The sequence below is a fragment of the Mya arenaria genome, chromosome 12 (assembly GCF_026914265.1).
Source record: "Mya arenaria isolate MELC-2E11 chromosome 12, ASM2691426v1".
NCBI lineage: Eukaryota > Metazoa > Mollusca > Bivalvia > Myida > Myidae > Mya > Mya arenaria.
The window spans coordinates 18,774,461-18,797,952 of NC_069133.1; the positions used below are offsets into that span (position 1 = coordinate 18,774,461).

At 35.8% G+C, this 23,492-nt stretch overlaps 1 protein-coding gene across 2 annotated transcripts in view; it reads left to right on the forward strand.

Annotated features, from left to right (window-relative positions):
• Positions 1-17,264, forward strand: part of LOC128212271 (uncharacterized) — an 81,795-nt gene extending 64,531 nt beyond the window's left edge. Inside the window, exons 13-14 of one of the 2 annotated variants that reach the window (XM_052917640.1) lie at positions 5,381-5,508; positions 12,465-17,264. The gene's annotated coding sequence lies outside the window, so the exon portion shown is untranslated. The remainder of the gene's footprint in view (positions 1-5,380; positions 5,509-12,464) is intronic. The other variant, XM_052917641.1, reaches the window with a different exon arrangement.
• The last annotated feature ends 6,228 nt before the right edge of the window (positions 17,265-23,492 follow it).

Here is a 23,492-nt window from a genome sequence, read left to right on the forward strand (position 1 = left end):
CAATGCAAATTGGCCAGAATGATCATCGCTGTAAAATGTAGGTCAAGTTTGATATTGGGTCATTCACGGTCAATAACTAGGTCACTAGGTCAATTAGTACAAAAACCTTGTGAACACAATAGAGGTCACAATTTTAGCCTAATCTCAATGCAACTTGGTCAGAATGATCATCTCTATAAAATCTAGGTCAAGTTCGATATTGGGTCATCCGCGGTCAATAACTAGGTCACTAGGTCAATTAGTACAAAAACCTTGTGAACACAATAGAGGTCACAATTTTAGGCTAATCTTAATGCAACTTGGTCAGAATGATCATCTCTATAAAATCTGGGTCAAGTTCGATATTGGGTCATACGCAGTCAATAACTAGGTCACTAGGTCAATTATTAGAAAAACCTTGTGAACAAAATAGAGGTCACAATTTTAGCCTTATCTTAATGAAACTTGGTCAGAATGATCATCTTAACATAAGCTAGGTCAAGTTCCATATTGGGTCAACCCAGGTCAAAAACTAGGTCACTAGGTCAATTATTTTTATTTACCGGTGATATTTGAACATAAATGTCTATGTTTGAGAACTTTCAGCTGTTTCATATATCTGATAAATATGATTATCATTTTGCAAGTGCAATTACCGACTCTTAAATAATGTCTATTTGGATTTTCTTGTATCATTCTATTTATGGCAGATATTAATTGTTCTTATTAAGACTTACAATCACATTATATAAATATTTTTGGATTTATTATTGATTTACATAACCATACGTAATTCTACTAAATTTTATTTCCAATTTATAATAATATCTTTTTAGATTTTTTTTTATGAAATTGCCTTTTTAGCTCACCTGTCACTTTGTGATCGCCTTTTGTCCGTGGTGCGGCGTGCCGCGTCCGTCAACAATTTACTTAAAAGACATCTCCTCCTTAACCGCTAGACCAATATTAATAAAACTTCATAGGTTCCTTGGGTTGTCTTCTATCAAAGTTGTTCAAAGAATTCAATTCCATACAGAACTCTGGTTGCCATGGCAACCAAAAGGAAAAACTTTAAAAATCTTCTTCTCCCAAACCACAAGGCTTAGGCCGTTGATATATGGTAGGTAGGATCACCAAATGGTCCTCTACCAAGATTGTTCAAATTATGGCCCTGGGGTCAAAATTGGCCACGTCCCGGGGGTCATGGGTTTTCTCTATATGTTTATAGTGAAAACTTAAAAAATCTTCTCCTCTGAACTTACTTGGCCTAGAGCTTAGATATTTGGCATGATTCATCGTCTGGTGGACCTCTACAAAGTTTGTTCAAATTATGGCCCTGGGGTCAAAATTGGCCCCGCCCCGGGGGGTCATGGGTTTTCTCTATATGTTTATAGTGAAAACTTAAAAAATCTTCTCCTCTGAACTTACTTGGCCTAGAGCTTAGATATTTGGCATGGTTCATCGTCTAGTGGACCTCTACAAAGTTTGTTCAAATTATGGCCCTGGGGTCAAAATTGGCCCCGACCCGGGGGGTCATGGGTTTTCTCTATATGTTTATAGTGAAAACCTTAAAAAATCTTCTCCTCTGAACTTACTTGGCCTAGAGCTTAGATATTTGGCATGGTTCATCGTCTAGTGGACCTCTACAAAGTTTGTTCAAATTATGGCCCTGGGATCAAAGTTGGCCCCGTCCCGGGGGGTCATGGGTTTTCTCTATATGTTTATAGTGAAAACTTCAAAAATCTTCTCCTCTGAACTTACTTGGCCTAGAGCTTAGATATTTGGCATGATTCATCGTCTAGTGGACCTCTACAAAGTTTGTTCAAATTATGGCCCTGGGGTCAAAATTGGCCCCGCCCCGGGGGGTCATGGGTATTCTCTATATGTTTATAGTTAAAACTTCAAAAATCTTCTCCTCTGAACTTACTTGGACTAGAGCTTAGATATTTGGCATGATTCATTGTCTAGTGGACCTTTACAAAGATTGTTCAAATTATGGCCTTGGGGTCAAAATTGGCCCCGCCCCGGGGGTCATGGGTATACTTGATATGTTTATAGTTAAAACTTCAAAAATCTTCTTCTCTTAACTTACTTGGACTAGAGCTTAGATATTTGGCATGATTCATCGTCTAGTGGACCTCTACAAAGTTTGTTCAAATTTTGGCCTTTGGGTCAAAATTGGCGCTGCCCCGAGGGGTCATGGGTTTTCTCTATATGTTTATAGTGAAAACCTTAAAAAATCTTCTCCTCTGAACTTACTTGGACTAGAGCTTAGATATTTGGCATGATTCATCGTCTAGTGGACCTCTACAAAGTTTGTTCAAATTATGGCCCTTGGGTCAAAATTGGCCCCGCCCGGGGGGTCATGGATTTTCTCTATATGTTTATAGTGAAAACTTAAAAAATCTTCTCCTCTGAACTTACTTGGCCTAGAGCTTAGATATTTGGCATGATTCATCGTCTAGTGGTCCTCTACAAAGTTTGTTCAAATTATGGCCCTGGGGTCAAAATTGGCCCCGACCCAGGGGGTCATGTGTATTCTCTATATGTTTATAGTTAAAACTTCAAAAATCTTCTCCTCTGAACTTACTTGGACTAGAGCTTAGATATTTGGCATGATTCATCGTCTAGTGGACCTTTACAAAGATTGTTCAAATTATGGCCTTGGATTCAAAATTGGCCCCGCCCCGGGGGTAATGGGTTTTCTCTATATGTTTATAGTGAAAACTTCAAAAATCTTCTCCTTTGAACTTACTTGGACTAGAGCTTAGATATTTGACATGGTTCATCGTCTAGTTGACCTCTTTAAAGTTTGTTCAAATTATGGCCTTGGGGTCAAAATTGACCCCGCCCTGGGGGGTCATGGGTATTCTCTATATGTTTATAGTTAAAACTTAAACAATCTTCTCCTCTGAACTTACTTGGCCTAGAGCTTAGATATTTGGCATGATTCATCGTCTAGTGGACCTCTACAAAGTTTGTTCAAATTATGGCCCTGGGGTCAAAATTGGCCCAGCCCCGGGGGGTCATAGGTTTTCTCTATATGTTTATAGTGAAAACTTAAAAAATCTTCTCCTCTTAACTTACTTGGCCTAGAGCTTAGATATTTGGCATGATTCATCGTCTAGTGGACCTCTACAAAGTTTGTTCAAATTATGGCCCTGGGGTCAAAATTGGCCTGGCACCGGGGGGTCATGGGTTTTCTCTATATGTTTATAGTGAAAACTTAAAAAATCTTCTCCTCTGAACTTTTTTGGCCTAGAGCTTAGATATTTGGCATGATTCATCGTCTAGTGGACCTCTACAAAGTTTGTTCAAATTATGGCCTTGGGGTCAAAATTGGCCCGGCCCCGGGGTCATGGGTATTCTCTATATGTTTATAGTGAAAACTTAAAAAATCTTCTCCTCTGAACTTACTTGGCCTAGAGCTTAGATATTTGGCATGATTCATCGTCTAGTGGACCTCTACAAAGTTTGTTCAAATTATGGCCCTGGGGTCAAAATTGGCCCGGCCCCGGGGGGTCATGGGTTTTCTCTATATGTTTATAGTGAAAACTTCAAAAATCTTCTCCTCTGAACTTACGTGACCTAGAGCTTAGATATTTGGCATGATTCATCGTCTAGTGGACCTCTACAAAGTTTGTTCAAATTATGGCCCTGGGGTCAAAATTGGCCCCGCCCCGGGGCGTCATGGGGTTTCTCTATATGTTTATAGTGAAAACTTAAACAATCTTTTCCTCTTAACTTACTTGGCCTAGAGCTTAGATATTTGGCATGATTCATCGTCTAGTGGACCTCTACAAAGTTTGTTCAAATTATGGCCCTGGGGTCAAAATTGGCCCCGCCCCCTTGGGGGGTCATGGGTTTTCTCTATATGTTTATAGTGAAAACCTTAAAAAATCTTCTCCTCTGAACTTACTTGGCCTAGAGCTTAGATATTTGGCATGATTCATCGTCTAGTGGACCTCTACAAAGTTTGTTCAAATTATGGCCCTGGGGTCAAAATTGGCCCGGCACCGGGGGGTCATGGGTTTTCTCTATATGTTTATAGTGAAAACTTAAAAAATCTTCTCCTCTGAACTTACTTGGCCTAGAGCTCAGATATTTGGCATGATTCATCGTCTAGTGGACCTCTACAAAGATTGTTCAAATTATGGCCTTTGGGTCAAAATTGGCCCCGCCCCGGGGGGTCATGGGTTTTCTCTATATGTTTATAGTAAATAAAATCAAAAATCTCTTCTGAACTTACGTTGCTTAGAGCTTAGATATTTGGCATGATTCATCGTCTAGTGGACCTCTACAAAGATTGTTCAAAATTGGCCCCGCCCCGGGGGGTCATGGGTTTTCTCTATATGTTTATAGTTAAAACTTCAAAAATCATCTCCTCTGAACTTACGTGGCTTAGAGCTTAGATATTTGGCATGATTCATCGTCTAGTGGACCTCTACAAAGTTTGTTCAATTTATGGCCCTGGGGTCAACATTGGCCACACCCCGGGGCTGATGGTTTTTCTCTATATGGGTTATAGTGAAAACTTAAAAAATCTTCTCCGAACTCACAAAGACAAATAACGTCTTAATTTAAACTGGATAACATATTTAGTACACATACCAATTTTCAATATGGGCCACATACAACAATTAATTACAAATATACATATATAGATACACACGTAAAATCAAGTAGTGACAAGAGCTTAGATATTTGGCATGATATACCATCTAGTTGACTTGTACCAATATTGTTCAATCTTTGGCTCTGGGGTCAAAAAATGGCCCCACCCGGGCGGTCATGGGTTTCCTTATATATGTATATGATGAAAACTTAAGTAATCTTCTTCTCCGAAACCAAAAGGCGAAGGCCTTAGATATTTGGTATGAAGCATCGTTTATCGGACCACTATTAAGATTGTTCAAACTTTAGCCCTGGGGTCAAAATTGGCCACGCCCCGTGTTCATAGGCTTAGGTTTTCAATATTTGTATATAATGGAAGAATGTGCAATATATGACAGGTGAGCGATTCAGGGCCATTTGGCCCTCTTGTTTATTTATACGATATATCATTTCAAAAATTTGCAGTGACTGGGACGCCAAACATCAGGGAAGAGTTGTTAAAACATAACGGGGTTTTCCTCAAAACTAACAAAAGCACATACAATAAACTTTTAATAAATAAAAAACCCATAATAAAAAAACCATTATTGTTACATAATTTTAAAAATAACATCAAACAATGAATTCATGATGACATCAATAGCAATGACATAATAAAAGGCGCACACCTTTGTGAGGCGCCAACAAATATCAATGTTTCAGGCTCTATGAAAAAAATATTTCCTTTTCGTTATTAAATTTAATAGTTTGTTTGGGCTGTAAACTATGATTAAATTTCTATTCATAGTGTTTGGATCAAATTGGAAAACAACAGCGTTGGAAATTGGATTCTTTGAAATGAGATGTGTTGGACCTTCTAAAGACAAAGTGAACGAAGCGTTTATGGCTATGGAAAGAACATTGGTCAAAAACTAGGTAATTGGGTATGTTCTTCGGAACAAACATGGGCAATATTTCCTTTTCGATCTTAATAAAACCAAAGCAGATACCTGTGTGCCTCGATTTGGGTTCAAAACACACTTTTTAAACGCCCATCTTACGATGGCCGTATTATGGGAACACCCATGGCGGGCGGGCGGCGGGCGGGCGGGCGGCTCCACAATGTTGTCCGCTCTCTAACTTGAACATTTCTCATCCAATTTCCACCAAACTTCATGAAAGTATTTGTTGGTGAAATATCTAGGTCAAGTTCAATAACCAGCCAACTCGCTTTAGGCACTCCAGAGTTATGGCCCCCTGAATTTGTCAAAATTGGCCATTTTAGCTTTGTCCGCTCTCTAACTTGATCATTTCTCATCCAATTTCCACCAAACGTCATGAAAATGTTTGTTGGTGAAATATCTCGGTCAACTTCAATAACCAGCCAAATCGCTTTAGGCACTCCAGAGTTATGGCCCCCCCCCCCTGAATTTGTCAAAATTGGCCATTTTAGCTTTGTCCGCTCTCTAACTTGAACATTTCTCATCCAATTTCCACCAAACTTCATGAAAGTGTTTGTTGGTGAAATATCTAGGTCAAGTTCGATCACCAGCCTAATCGCTTTAAGCACTCCAGAGTTATGGTCCCATGAATTTATCAAAATTGGCCATTTTAGCTTTGTCTACTCTCAAACTTGAACAGTTTTTATCCGAATTTCACCAAACTTGCTACTATAAATGTTTGTTGGTATATATTCTTGGCAAAGTTGTATAACCAGCCAGGCTCTTCAGGATTATAGCCCTTGAGTTGGTCAAAAATTGCCATTTTTGCTTTGTCCACTGTCTAATTTGAACAGTTATCATCTGATCTTCACCAAACTTGCTGAAAATATTTGTTGGTAAAATAAATCGGTCAAGTATGATAATCAGCCAAATGCCCCGAAGCACTTCAGGATTACTGCCCTTGCCATTTAAGCTTTGTCTACTCTCTAACTTGAACAATTCTCATCTGACCTTCACCAAACTTGCTGAAAATGTTTGTAGCTATAAAATCTTTACCAAGAATGTTTGCCGGTATAAATGCTTTGCCAAGTACACACTGATTGTCTCTTGGGTACGATTAAGGATGAATCATCTCTTGGAGACGATTTTTACATGAATGTTGTTTTTCAAATCCCGAACACGTTGATCGTCTTTGGGCATGATTTGGGATTAATCGTCTATATCTATAGACACGATTTTCAGGAGCCTTTTCTGACTTTGACAGATTAAGTTACTGAATTTCGCATCACGGAATTTCGGAATTTGGATGCCATAGTTCCCTGAAATACAGAAGTACTTGGTTAATACAATTTTGCATGAAACCCTCAGTAAATATCAAGGGCTTGGTCCCCAAAGGTTCTAAGTGCCTATGAAAATTATAGACATTTTAGCACCTTTTGACTCGAAACCCTCGAATTAAAATAAAAAATTTCTACTGTTAATGCCATATTGTGCCAAATCATTTGCTTCTTGAAAAGTTTGCTTCTCAAGGGGCCAATGTGACAGTAAGTTGTCTTAGAATCCAAGAAATTATTGATGGGCGTATTTTGTGAGTGTCACTCTTGTTGGGCAATATTTCTTTTCCAATCTTCATGAAACTAAATCAGAATGTTTGCCTTGATATTTTCTTTTATAGATTGTAACCTGGTAACGTTATTAGATTGAAATTGGGTAAAATGGGAAAAAAAAACAAGCTTACCAGGTCAAATCTAAATGTTTCACTATGCAATATTATCTTATTTTAAACAAATGCGAACAAAATCTTATCAGATATCTAACATCCATAAGAGTCCATCAAAACTGAAGCCGTATTGCATAGCGATTAGAATGATACACCAACACTTGATTTCAATTCCATCAATCAAGCAAGGGATAACAATTAAGCGAATATGCTTGTTAAGTTTGTTATAAGTATACTTTAAAATACAACATCAGTAAAATCACTCGTGCGTCTTTTCATAATTAGATTAATCCCAAATTGAGATAGTCTCATTTAAAAAATATATTCCAAGTGGGTGTGGAGGGCCGACAATTGAATGTTTTTTGAGATCCACTCATTTTCAAGTGTTAATCAAACATCCTTTTCAACATATTTTGGTGTGATGAGGAATTCAGCAAATCAGATATATGTTGAGATTCCGTTTGCATTTTTCCGGATAATACCGACAATATTCTTATTTTTTCGTGTCAAATATGCCGTAAAAATAGTGGCTAAAATCACTTCCTGTTACAATTGTACCAATCAACTCTTAGTGAAGATACACTGTTGATAGATTACAACATGTGTATGCTTCCCGGAAGAAAGGAGCATTTATTCGCTACTTTTTCCGCCTGTCCTTTCGTCTGTCCATCCTTCTGGCTGCCTGTCACACTATTGTCTGAAGTATCCTTAACTACCAATTGGATTGAATTTCACTTGATATATAGATGGATGACAAAGAGTGGAAGTGCAGTGCACTAGAACCATAATCAATGCATATTTATTAAGTTATTTATCCTTAACTATTTGTTCATAATCGGTGCTTGTCCGAGCCATAACTTCAAAACAACTGATGGGATTGAAATAAAACTTGGTACATAAATAGATTGCAATATGAATATTGCAGTGCACAAGCACCATTATCCTATCATATATAGTTAGGTAGCACACCCTTAACGTCACTTGAAACTCTTGAGGACTACAACTCTTTTGAGGGTTTCAATGTAGCGGTTCAAATCCATCCAGAATCATGTTTTACTTTTTTGTTTTCAGGAGTTAACTTTTTTTCGACAGAAGATTTTATGTCTTTTATTAAACATTAATTAAAAACATTTCTTCACATACGTAATTATTAGCTTCTTTAAAACATTACTTACATGTCCACCTAAAAAGGGTTGTCGAAATTTCAAACTCTATTTTTTCAAAAAGGGGTGGTAAAACATTTTGATTTTTTTGGCATTAAGTTTCCAAAAGGTTTAAGTGAACTATTGATAAAGAACAGGCTATGTCTATTTTTTTAAAACTGTTGATTTTGCCTTAAACTTTGATAATACTATTTCGACGCGTTCTTGTCTCTCGGATGATGCCATTTTTTTAAAAGTTTCCGTAATCTTGATCTGATTGTTTAGTTATCTCCCCTGAAAAACCCCTTACCTGATCATTTTTGAAAACAAGAATTTCAATTAACAAACCGTCATTATTTGATTTGATTTTTTTCAAACCTGCCCATATCTTTCCATGTTATTATTTATTTTATTCAGACTTGTGTATAATAATCCTACCTTTTAACTGCACATGGTATTACTATTTCTGCCTTATTTTAGAAAATTGGTGTAAAGGGACCATCAATAGCTACCAGCGATATTTTTGTTGCAAATGAAACAATTCCAAATTATGTTTAAATTATACCTTTAAATTGTCTTTAATTTAAAACTCCGAAAGCATTAGCACTTTAAACACTTTATGCAACAAGTTTTATGCCTTATTTATCTATCATTCCGCACGACAGACAGAAATCTGCCTATATGATGCCATAAATAACAGTGCAAACTCATGACAGTCACTTGATTTAATCAGTTGCCAATCTCCTCCTGGTGTGAAGTGAGTTGTATCTATGTTGATAACAGTTTTTAGCTCGACTGTTCAAAGAATAAGCAGGGCTATACTACTCGCCCCGTCGTCGGCGTCAGCGTCCGGTTAAAGTTTTAGGGCAAGTTGGGATTTTCACTTATAAGTCCAATACCCTTTATTCAGTTAACTTAATACTTCACACAGTTGTTCAGGGCTATTAAATTATGAGGTTAGATAACTCCTTATTATCCTTTTTACAAATTATTGCCCCTGATTGACTATGGAATTTAGGTTAAAGTTTTAGGGCAGGTTGGGATATTTATTAATAACTTCTATACCCTTAATTCAATTGACTTAATACTTCACACAATTGTTCAGGACCATCACACAATGAGGTAACATAACTCAATATTATCCTTTATACAAGTAATGGCCCCTGATTGACTTAGGTTAAAGTTTTAGGGCAGGTTAAAGTTTTAGGGCAAGTTGGGATTTTGATAAAAAAAACTTCTATACCCTTCATTCAATGCACTTAATACTTTGCAGACTTATTGACGACCATCTTACAACAAGGAACATAACTCCATTTTTACCCTTAATACAAATAATGGCCCTTGAATGATTTTTTTTAAATATCTTTTGAAAGGCACATTTTTATATTCTTAACCACATTTTCATAAAGGGAAAACAAGTTATTTGAATGACTTGCGTCATTGTTCGGGCAAGCTGGTGAGAGGGCAGCGTCAAAGTCACCTTATGTATCGTATAATTTAGCTAGGTTTGACATAAATAGACCAAACTTGGTATATACGAAGAGTTTATGGAGACCTTTTATGAGAATGAGTTTGAGGCCCCTAAGTTCAAGGTCAAGGTTACTATTAATAGAAAAAGGGTTGGTATTAAATAACTTAAGTAAGGGTCTACATATTGTGACCAAACTTGGTATAGAGGAAGAGTTTATAGAGACCTTTCCTGAGATTGTGTTTCGGGGCCTTAGAGTTATTGTCTAGGTCAAGGTCACTGTTGCTAAAAATAGAAATATGCTTAGTACTGAATTACTCCAGTAAGGGTTGACATAGTGTGACCAAACTTGGTATATAGGACAAGTTTATGCAGACTTTTCATGGATTGCCTTTCGGGCCCCTAGGGTCAAAGTCACTGTTGACTAAAATAGATTACTGTTTCAGTTATGGTTGACATACTGGGACCAAGCTTGATATGTAGGAAGAGTTTATGGAGGACTTCCATGGGATTGTGTTTGGGGCGCATGGAATCAAGGTCACTGTTACTAAAATTAGAAGAAAGCAGTTGAAACTGAATCTCTTCTGCCAGTCATTAAAAACCTGGTCACGATTCTTGTTCACTTTTTAATTTGATCGTTTTATTGCTTTTGACAGGCACATATTACATCATTATTGTATTCACTTCTAAGTTAAAGCGGCGTAGTCGAGCGTGCTGTCTTACGACAGCTCTTGTTAAGCAATACGTTTGGTTAGGAATAGCTTGTTGTGATAAAACTTCACATATATGAGAGGAGTATTTAAAGACATTTCCTGGTATCGTTTTTGAGCTAATAAGGGTCGCAGTCGTAATAACAAAAATAGAGAAATGGAATTTTCTTGATAATAGAACATAAAACATGCAGTTTAGATAGTTATGTTGGAATGTAAAAAAGAATATTAAAATATTAATAAATACTATTGAAGTATATAAAGCTAATGTAATGATGTACCTTGTTGTGCATAATGTAATGTAATTAGGACAAGGTTTTATTTTCGCGTTCAAAGTTAAAACTAATTGTTTAGAAATAAGGAGGTATATATTTAATATATAAATTGGTAGCTGTATAGTGATATGATTCACTTTGCAGTTGAAAAATTCATATTAAATTCCATTTTCTCAGGATCGCTAAAACTGTCAACTGAATCATGATTAAAGCTGTAATTGAGATCAGCTAGTTTTGCATATAACTTTCAAAAGTAATCGTTTGTCTTTCATGCTTTTCGATGAAATAAGGAGTTATATCAGTGAAATAAAAACAGTGAACAAATCAACAAATCAATTTGATATTTTTACTGCAAAATAAGGAGTGAAAATATCAACTTTCAGAACAACTTTTAAAATCCATTGCAGTTATTTCCCCTTGATCAAAACAGAACACTTCACTTTGAACCAGAAATTGTTGGCAAATAAAATATTTAAAATTTAAAGAAATGTTACATCAGTTTGAATAAAGATATATTTGGAAATTAACAACTTATTGTATTAAAAAATGGTTATCCCGTTTTTCAAACATTTTCTGATCTTGAAGCTGAATGTTCAAACATTCGAACTTGAAAAGAATGTTATATCATCGTTCAGATGTATTTTGAACTGTTTGTTGCTGTAATACATAATATGAACTTCCCTGGAAATTCACACAACCATTTACAGATTTACTGATAAATTGTTGACCCCACCCACGCCTTAAAATTTGTGCACAAACTAGGGTGGTTCTCATCATGGCCTGGAAAACGACCAGTCTTCAAGTAAAATAGACTGGTCTCTGACATTTAGATGACTGAATAACCATGTATCATGAAACACACTCTAAAACTGAGAAAATGTTTTATATCAAATTATCATCCGCAATTGTTTTGTTAACACATTTGACATTTCAAATTTCCATTCAATAAATGGCAGCGTAGTAATTTTGCTATGTAATTATGCCCCGCTTAAAGCTGCACTCTCACAGATAGACCGTTTTTAGAACTTTTTTTGTCTTGGAAAGAGCAAATTTTTGTGCATATAACTGCAAACCAATGGTAAAAGACTGCTTATTAAAGATCAGATCGCTGATCAGATCGCTGATTTTCATATTTCCGTTAAAAAATTAAGGTTTTATGGCTTAACCTGTTCCTAGCAGTTTTAGAAAAATGCATAAAACATATATTTTTGAACTTAAATTTAAAAATCTGTGACCTTATTTTTTCAGAAGCCTTATATGACTGGTTTCCATACATTTTCGCAAAAATTGGCTTGTTCCTAGGACAAAAAATAAAAAAAGTTGTCAAAACGTTCCATCTGTGTGAGTGCAGCTTTAAAATAAAAGTGTTTTTGTTATTCTTTGGATGATAGATACTCATGAAACTCCGAAAATTAGTATTAAAGAAACGGATTATTCGTATTTAAGTGTAAGTTTGTATTTTATTTCACTCGTCATCATAGAAAAAATAAATTTTTACTCGTGGCTCCACCAATCGTGGAAATATGTTTTTCTATGACACTCGTAAAATAAAATACGATCTTACACTGAAATAAAGAAATATCATCTATACATACATGATTCTTAATGTTAAAATATTGCCATATATTTGTTTCAGTGTTCGGAAGACATCAGTCGTATCCAGTGTTCAGATGCTGTTCAGCGATGATGAAAGGAATGCGGGCACATTTCAAGAAAAAAAACGATTTAAAGACGATCGATTTAGTCATGGAAAATGACTTTGAGGTTGAAATGATGTATGAACTTTTGAAACATGAGGAGATGTAAGGAGGTTTGTTGTTACATACAAACAAAAAAAATATAAGCATATTATTATGTAATCAGTACACACTATTATTGGTAAAGGCATTCAGCATTGAAAGTATGTGTGTGTTAAAGATGATGTTACGTTTACATGAAGTTGTTTGAAATTATACTAATAATATCTGTCATGCATTTCCAGTCCGGTTAAAAAAACAATCCTCGGGCACGTTGCATACTCTTTTAACTCAGCAAGCCTTGTTACCTGGCAACCAAGGTGCCACCGGTTCGGATCTTTTTTATCCGTATCGGTCACACATGATTGATTTTTTTTCTAGCATACCTTCAATTACGTTTTTTGTGAAAAGAAGGACTTAGAAAAACTCTTTTGTACATTGCACTAAAATGCGCATACGATGATGTTTACTGATGTTATAATGCGCAGTAAATTTGATTCACTGCGTATGTCAATACGTTCTTTCAATATAACGTCTTTTGAGGATTATTTTGTTTTGTTTTGAAGCTATATTTTTGTAAAGTTAATGTTTATGGAAATCATTTATCGAAATATCATAATTATGCATATATTTCGTGTTTAATAAAATAGATTAAAATTATTGCGTCACAGCGCGTGACTCATCTAGGTTCGGAGGGCTAGATAACATGTAATAATATCTGTCACGTGTTTATGGTCCGAAAAGAAAAATCCGACCCGATGGCACCTACGTTGCCAGGTAACGAGGCTCTCCAAGTTAGCGGCTACGCAGTGTGCCCGGATTTTTATAGCACACCTTAAATTGCATTTTATGCGAAACAAATACACATTTTTATACATTTCACCAAAATTCGCGTGCGCTGATGTTTACTGACGTCATGATGCGCAGTATTTTTAGCTCTACTGGCCAAAGGCAAGAAGAGCTTATGCGATGGTAATGTGTACGTAGTATGTTTGTCCGTGCGTTCTGGCGTCTGTGCGTCTGTAAACAATTGGTTGTGAACACGATACAGTCTTCAGTTTTGATTGTATCTCGATGAAACTTGTACAGTATCTAGATATCCATTAGAGCTCGGTTCCTTTCGAAAACCAGCCAGATCCGCCCATGCATGCCTAGATTATGGCCCTTGATAATTTAAAAAAATGCTATTGTGTAAACAATTGGTTGTGAACACGATACAGTCTTCAGTTTTGATTGTATCTCAATGAAACTTGTACAGTATCTAGATATCCATTAAAGCTCGGTTCCGTTAGAAAACCAGCCAGATCCGCCCATGCATGCCTAGATTATGGCCCTTGATAGTATATAAAAATGCTATTGTGTAAACACTAGCTTGTGAACACGATACAGTCTTCAGTTTTGATTGTATCTCGATGAAACTAGTACTGTACTTATATATCCATTAGAACTCGGTTCCTTTTGAACCCCAGCCAGATTTGCCCATGCATGCCTGGATTATGGGTCTTGAAAGTATAAAAAATGCTATTTTTAGCCAAGACTACATGAGCGAAGTCTATTTTTAGTCAAGTGTACATGTAAATTCGCAATTGCTTGTGAAGGTTTGTCAAATTATGCCCCTGGGATCATTACTGCCCCCCCCCCCGATATTGTCCCACAAGTGGTTGTTCAAATTATGCCCCTTGGGTCAAAACTGGCACTGCCCCAGGGGTCACAAGTTTCCTATAGACTTATTTAAGAAATATTTTCAAAATCTTATTGTTTCAAACCACAAGGCCCATACCTTTGATATTTGTTGTGGAGCATCATATGATGCAATTGAAAACATTTGAAATAATGCCCCTTGGGCAAAAGCTGGCCCCACCCCTTTTGACTTACTTATTAATTTTTAAAGCTACAGTAAAAAAAAATTGACCATGTGAACGGTTTTGCAAACAAGCATTAATGTTGTTCTCGGATGTCCTTGACTTTGACCTTTGACCGACTTTTTATTTTTAAGGCTACAGAAATGAAATTTTGACGATAAGTACAGTTTTAAAAGCAAATATTTCTTACCCTCAGAATACCTTTACTTGGCACATATTAAAATAGTTCATGCAACTAATCTGCTTACAACACTTCCTGTCCTCAGATGTTGACCGTGCAGCGTTTTCAGCTAACCCAAACACTAAAAGTGAACTATATATTTGTTGCCTATTACTCAAACGTACATGCTCTGGATTGAAAATGACCACAAGAGCCATGCCAGTAGAGCATAGGCCCTTTTGGGCCTCTTGTTTATTTTACCGATATGTCAAGAAATTCCTTCAGTATATCCCGTCTTTTAAGGGTTAATTTGTTTCGTTTTGAGGGTATATTTGTGTAAAGTGAATGTTCTGGAACTCGTCTATTGAAAACTCATAATTATGGTTATATAAAGTGTATAATAAAAGCAATAAAAAGTATAACGTCATAGCGAGTGACTTATCTGTCATGGGGGTGTCAGATGGAATTTTCCAGCACGTCTGAATTCACCGGAAATGTCTTTCCGGTGTGCTAGAAAGAGCTTTTCTGCACGACTGAATTCACCGGAATTGCCTTTCCGATATGCTAGAAATATAAAGCGATGCTTAGAGAAATGATGGATAGTCTATGCAAATCAAACATAATTATTTTAAATAAACTGTTTATTTTTTAAATTGGATTATTCATTATACAAATTATTACCATCTAGCGTGGTTATAGCTCTTATTGATTTGTACTTATTCTCAGCTATGTTCCTTGAATTTATGTATGCCTTCTTCCACATATAGTTTGGAGGATACACTTTGTATTTCTTTTTTTGTTTGTTTTGCGTTCTGTATAAAGTAAAGTAATTTAATTGGAATTTCATATGTGTGTACAAAATAAGAGCAATTTTACGCATACATATATGAATGAAGATCGGAGGAGTTCTGACCTCTTCTTAATTTAAAATTGCATACCTTAATCAGTTGTCATTATCTTGTTTTATGCAACTGCCATTTACCTGTGTAGTGTATATGTGAATTTCAGTATTAACTGTAACATGGCAGTTTCCCTAATACCTTTGGGATCCGGTATATGTTTGTCATTAATTATTGTTTTTCCAAGAATAATATTTTATTTGTTATATAATAGTATTTTATTTGTTATATAAAAGTGATTATGATTTTAGGGAGAATACACATATTATTTAAAATAATGATGCACATGGATATTTGAATGTTTTTACATGTTATTTGTACGAGTGGCATTAAATATGTAACGATAGTCAGTAAAATCGCTAAAAATAATTCAGATAGAGGCTTAAAATGTTTGTTTGTTAAATATTAAATGCATACACTAATGAATTAAAATTTAAAGTTATATAACAGATTCCTATATCTGAAGTCGATACCCACTAAACGGTTAAATGTTTATACCAGATAGTGATGGAAAGATTCTCTATAATCCATGCTATAATCCATATACAGTAGTGTTGATAATTTCGTGCGAAGCATGGCTTAGACAAAGATATAACTTTGTTTGTCGTTGCCGGTTTATATATTTCGTTTCTGTCCTATACCTTTAAACTTTATTTTCATATTGGTCGTGCTCAGTAGTTGACTCATAGTTATTTAGGGATCAAATTTCCAAATGCCAAAATCATAGCACCTTAAGTTAAAAGTGAGCGCTTCCAACGGGCAACACAACCAAATTCAAGTCCTGAATATTTAAGCCATTTGGTCAAATGTAAAAGCATACATCTAAAGCTTCTAGGCTGATAACATCGTGTGATTTAAATACGTGTAATCAGTGATTTCAAAAAGGATATTCGTTCTACAAACGAATAAAGTACACATATATTTCAACAACTGAAAAAAGTAAATCTTAGTCTTTGTTTACAAGCATGTTAAATTAAGCGGCAGTTTTTATTTATACGCCAACATAAATGTCAAAAAGAGTCTATGTTGATATATAAGAAGAATAAAAACCTCTGATAAAACAAGCCAAAATTTTTTTTAAGTCAACTTACGTGTACAAAATGCAAGTGATTCGGTGATTGTCCATAAACCCTAAGTATGTATAATATACGCCGAGGGTCGGTTTTTAATCCGGACCAAAACTATTTTTGATATTTCTCTTGCAGTTTTTCTTCCGTAAAAATCTTGTAAATGTAATGTAAAAACCGTATATTTATACATTTCACCATAAAAAAGCGTGCGACATTTATTACTGACGTCATGAATCATAGTAATTTTAGATCACTATTGGCGTCAAATAGTTACTCTAAAATCGCATTTTGACGAATATTTATTTCCAAATTGAATTGAAAGTCTTGCATACTTACACATTTCAGTGTGCTTTATTTGAATTTACTTTTCATAAACCATACAATAAAATAAATAAGAGTATTTGCGCGTGACTCATCTTATATGGCGTGGGGTGTAAGACGGGGTTTCCAGCATTGGTCACATGACCGGAAACACGCGCTCGGTGGGCAAGAATTGTTTTGTTGTTTTTTTGTCTTTATCATTTCTTGCTTATTTTTTGTTAAACCAAAACCATCCCCAAAATATAGTCTTGTTTGAATGTACAACAATTGTTTTACTACAAAGAGATCGTTTCAATGCATTACATAGAGAATGCCCCTCGTACTTAAAATGTTCTTCAATTGTACATTGCTAATGCTACATTGTTTTGCTCCTGTGATTAATAAATGTGGGAATATATTACTATACATGTTTTAGTATACCTACCGCTTCACCACGTGAAGTGGGGGCTATACACAAATAACGCACGTCAAATAATCCCGGTCCATATCTTTATATATGGTCGAATTTTAGATTTATTTGTCCTCCATATCATTAGGATGTGTCGCGAACAAGAGCCGTATGCCTTCCTTCGAGGTCAAGGTCACGGCATACATCTGAACGTAGCATGTTTTGCTATATAAGCCTAACCGGTAAAAGATCGTGTTCGGTCAATTTATTTCTCATTCGTGGTCGGTTTTAAACATTATTTGGCAGAAATGACCTCAATTGTATGAGAATATGTTGCGGGTAAGACACATGCCCCTACCTTCGTGGTTAAGGTCACAGCAATATTCTTAACTTAGTACGTTTTGCCAAGTCTTACTTATGTTAGTTTGTGAACATTCCGGCGTATAATCACATTCGGTAATAGCTCTAGTTAATATATGATTGTGCAATATTCAGTTAAATCTTTACATTGGCATGCTATACACTAAGTTAACAAGGGTGCAAAATGGCTTAAATCACTCAGCTGAGTATCGATGCTCACAAACAAGAAAGTTGGTCATACGGTTATTGTCAAGAACTTACGAGGTAAATACTGAAGTTTGTTTCAAATGTGTTTGAAAAACTTTATGCATGGTTTAAAATCCATTGCAAAAAGTAACTGGTATTATGTTAACATGGTTGCTAAGGAAATGAATGGTTACTTAGCAAAGTCAAGTATTATGAAGTCCCTGTGGTGACGACTATGACTGGACAATTTTACGCCAGAATAACCATTAGAAAACCTCTTGACAAAATGTAAAGGCTATCGCGGTATAAGAGAATAATTTACTATGTCTTTTTGAAACAGATGACCCACCATTTGAACATACAAATACAGGAAGTCATTGCTCTAGCCATCGCTTGCCAAGATTTTTATGTATCCCCCCTTCACTGGGAGACATATAGCCCTGTCTGTCTGTAACACTTCATTTCCGCTCAATAACGATAGAACGTTTAGACCGAGGAATTTAATACTTGTTATGCAGGTTTAAAAAATTGCGGTGAATTAAAAAAAAAATCCGCGCGAAATTGAAGATCCTTAAGGTCCATGAGCTCAATACTTGGTATGCGAGTTGGTCATGACTAGTAGATGACCACTATTGATTTTGAATTCAGTAGGTCAAAGGTCTAAATCGCGGTGACCTTCAGTTGAAAACGGTATGCTTGCATTGGCCTTTAGCTAAAAAAAGACTCGCTTCCTTACTTAATGGTATGTAAGTTGGTCATGATGAGTAGATGTCCCCTTTTGGTGTCTCCAGTCCAAAACTACAATTGTCGTGTCCATAATTGATTTCTCAGCTACGACCACACATTGGGGGAGACCGGCGCTTTTTTAAAAAAAGTAATCATTTGTTATCTAAAAAAAATTTAAGGTTAGGGTAAACTGATGACCCCGGTCACCAATTAAAATGGAAGATGTCATCTAGGCAATAATAGATATTAAATATAATATATATTAAGTATCTTAGCTATATATTTTTAATTGTTAATATTTTGGTAACATTTGAGCAAAATCGACTCAATGGTTACTTGAAGGATGCCATTTTATAAGTTGTCATTAGGCCTCACCAAATTGATAACTTGTTCATCGGATTTTGTAATGTCATATTAAAATCGCACCGTCCGTCCGTCTGTCCGGCTCAATAACTCGTGTCCGGGCTGTATCTTTCCCTTGTATGGACAGATTTTAAAATAACTTGCCACATGTGTTCCACATACCAAGACAACGTGTCGCGTGCAAGACCCGTATCCCTACCTCTAAGGTCAATGTCACACTTAGTGTTTATTCACAATGGAGTGCTGCATATAAGGACATAGAGTTAAGGTTGTCGTGTCCGGGCTGTAACTCTACCTTGTATGGACATATTTTAAAATAACTTGCCACATGTGTTCCACATACCAAGACGACGTGTCGCGTGCAAGACCCTTGTCCCTACCTCTAAGGTCAAGGTCACACTTAGTGTTTATTCACAATGGAGTGCTGCATATAAGGACATAGAGTATAGGTTGTCGTGTCCGGGCTGTAACTTTCCCTTGTATGGACAGATTTTAAAATAACTTGCCACATGTGTTCCACATACCAAGACGACGTGTCGCGTGCAAGACCCATGTCCCTACCTCTAAGGTCAAGGTCACTCTTAGGTGTTTATTCACAACGGAGTGCTGCATATAAGGACATAGAGTATAGGTTGCCGTGTCCGGGCTGTAACTCTCCCTTGTATGGACATATTTTAAAATAACTTGCCACATGTGTTCCACATACCAAGACGACGTGTCGCATGCAAGACCCTTGTCCCTACCTCTAAGGTCAAGTTCACACTTAGGTGTTTATTCACAATGGAATGCTGCATATATAAGGACATAGAGTATAGGTTGTCGTGTCCGGGCTGTAACTTTTTCTTGTATGGACATATTTTAAAATGACTTGCCACATGTGTCCGACATACCAAGACGACATGTCACGTGCAAGACCCATGTCCCTACCTCTAAGTTCAAGGTCACACTTAATGTTTATTCACAATGGAGTGCTGCATATAAGGACATAACAGGGTAGGTTGTCCATTATGGGTGGTATTTTTTATGTTTAGAGGCAATTTAAAATAACTTGCTATATGTATTTGACACGTAAAGGCAAGATCAACTTTTCATGTACTGACCTTGTTCATAGGTCAATGTCGCATTCGGGGGCATTTGTCACATACTGTGACAGCTCTTGTTTCAAAAAATAATTGGGCGAGCAAGCGAGCGAAATAATAATTAAATATTGTTTTTGCATTTAGCAAAAAGGGGAGCGAGCGAAGTGCGAACAAATATATATATAGTCATTGAACTCAGTTTTGCTTTTGCTTTTTCATTAACTAAAGAATGATATTGTAGACAGTACAAGGATAACATCCAGTGAAAGAATTATAACACTACAAGATAACTCTATACAAATATTACTTTTGAGATCAGACAAATGCTATTTGAGATCAAGCAAATGCATTTCTTTAAACTATTTAATAAATGAGAGAACTCAAAACCACAGTTTTCCATTTTTTAAAACATTTTTGAAAAGTTTTTTTTTTCAAAATAGCCTACGCATGGCTAAATTAAAGCCTGGGCACAAGCGCCAATGGTCACAGCCACCTGCCTGTCCAATGACATACCCAAATATATTAACCTTGGTAGCCATCTAAGTTCAGGTAGAGAATTTACAAAAACTTACACCGTACTGTAAACCATTTTGGCACCAAATATTTCACAGAAAGTTCCAGCCAGCGCCAGATTTATTTCAGGCTTTCTCAGAATTTAACGCGTAACTTTTTTAATCTTGCATATTTTCCTTTAGAGATATCTTGTTCAAATACAGACAAGTATTAGAAAACATACACTTATATACAAAAGACACTGATTGTGTCAACTTTCATATATAGCAAAAAAATATTTCATGAAAATGCAAAAATATACAATTTTTCTTTCCGAGACAAAAACCAATCAGCATAAATATTTAACATTTCAATGACTTCCATATATAGTTTAAATATACGCATGAACATCTAAAAAATATAAAAAAAACATTAATTCACAACACAAAGTGTGATTAATACTTTTTTCCAATCACACAGTCTTAACATTTACATAATATACACAATTCGGGTTGTTTGATGTTTTGTGTGAATGGTAAAACTCATGGGATGGCATGAAGCACATAAGAATGTCAGTCAGGTTAATTTTTATCGTCATCCTTCTGTCCACGAACGTGGCTCATCGGCGACCAATGCCTCCACCACGAGCACGCCCTCGTTGCCTCACGGGGACAGGAATTTCATGATCCGCTGCGGCGGAGGAATCTGAAATTTTAATAAGCAATATTATATTTAAATGTTCATTGTAGTTTGATGAAGAATGCATTACTGATACAGTTTGATGATAACACAAGAAAAACAAGAGGGCCATGATGGCCCTAAATCGCTGAGTAAAAGAGTTTAACCTTCGTAATCAATATAGCTTGATATTTGCTCTCAAAGAATATTGAAAAACATACTGGTCAAACATGTTGCCTGGATAATCACTGACAGGACTTGTCACAGTTGCCTGCACACTGACAGGACCTGTCACAGTTTCTTGCACACTGACAGGACTTGATGATTGACTGAACACTGACAAAATTCGATTTTCATACCTGCCAACTGACAGGACTTTGTTCAGTTGCCTGCACACTGACAGGGCTTGATAATTGACTGCACACTGACAGCACTTGATACAGATAACTGCACACTGACAGGACTTTTTTCAGTTGCCTGCACACTGACAGGACTTTTTTTGATTGCATGCACACTGACAGGACTTCGTTCAATTGCCTGCACAATGACATAACTATGTTAAATTGCTTGCACACTGAAATAACTTTTAGTATAGATACACAAACAACTGACAGGACTTCGTTCAATTGCCTGCACAATGACAAAACTATGTTAAATTGCTTGCACACTATAATAACTTTTAGTATAGATACACAAACAACAAACAGTGCACCATCCAATAAAATCGATAATCTGCCTTTGGCTCTATACATAAAGAGCAGTACACTATCATACTCTATAATTCCCCCTTCCATCTAGGACAACATCATTATCCTTCAAATGATAATCATTTTTTTCTGTATAAGGCTTATTCACTTTCCACACAGAAGATAAGATTTGTAGCTTAGAATAATTTACATGAAGTTTACAATAATATACATGAAGTTATTAAATTATTATTAAATTTATCATTAATTAAAAATGAAATTTCTTCTAAAGAATAAAGTGTATAATAATTATTTTAATCAATGATCCTATAAAAGAACAATAATTACCTTAGAAGTGACTATGTTGAAGACTTAATAAAATTTAAAATCTATTACCTTGATACTAAAAATAAAAAGTAGTGGAATTGTTTTAAAAAAATTGAAAAAGCACCAACCAAGGATCATTCCTATGAAGTTTCATCAAAATTGTCCAAGTGGTTTAGCACCGGGGATGAGCAAAAAAAGTCACGTGACCACAAATGCAAACGCCAGTAGTATTTTGGCTCGATTGTTCGTCAATCAAGGTAAGTTTCTTATCGATATTTTTGTTATACGCGAGAGTTCGTTCAAATGACATAGCGCAAAAAAGAATGGATTGGTTTTTCTTTCGATCGGTGTATTGGTCACCATTCATGTCTGCATAGTTTCCGAGAATACAAATTGTGTCCACGAATGCAAACGCACGTAGGTAGTGTTTCAATGTCACATATTTTGATAAATTGCCACATTTTATTCAAGTGTTTGTTTTTCAATTGTTCAATAATTGTTTTTTTGTTTTATGAATACTTTTTGCGATGCAATATGTACAAAAATGCATTTTCTGAAGTATTTCAAATTTGGCAAACGTACATAGTCTACCTAAAATGGCAAACGCACGTAGGCAGGTTATAATAAGGAGCAAACGAATGTTTCGTTAGCCTTTAAAAACTGAAAAAGTGTTCAAGATATTGAAGATATTTATCCGCTTTATTATTAAATATCCATCATAATGAAAGTTATATAAATTTATGATAAAAATGTACGTAACAAACATTGACACGATATTATGCGGGAGTGTTGCGGGAAATATGAGTTCTCGAACAACTCTCATCCGGCCATACCGGTGGTATACAGACTTATCTAACTTAACAATGCTTGTTAAATGTTTATCTCGAACATTTAGAACAGGCTCAAGACCACAGTTATCTGCCCCCCGTTGACCAAGATCCGGATGTTAATACAGAATAAAGAGTGCTTGTGTTCAAGTATCAATATTTTATTAAAATTGAATGAAAAAGAAGCAAAGGATGTTCTTTTTGCAGAGAACTTGACTGCATTTGACACTCTATTGCAGAATTGGAAAAATCATAGCTTGTGGAAGTCTGAAAATTAGTTGTTTGACTCCTTGGCAGAAGGGTTATGTATTTGAACTCAATTTTGACAGTCGGGTCAATGGTCAACATGGTGTTTTCTTGTGATTATATTTTATATATAATTGGGATGTGTATAAAGTCAAAAAGTTAGGTTAGTGTCTATATGAAACATATAGTAAACATAACTGTGGTCTCACGCCAACAGCTGTTGTAATGTCACATTTCAGGAACCACACGTTTGATACA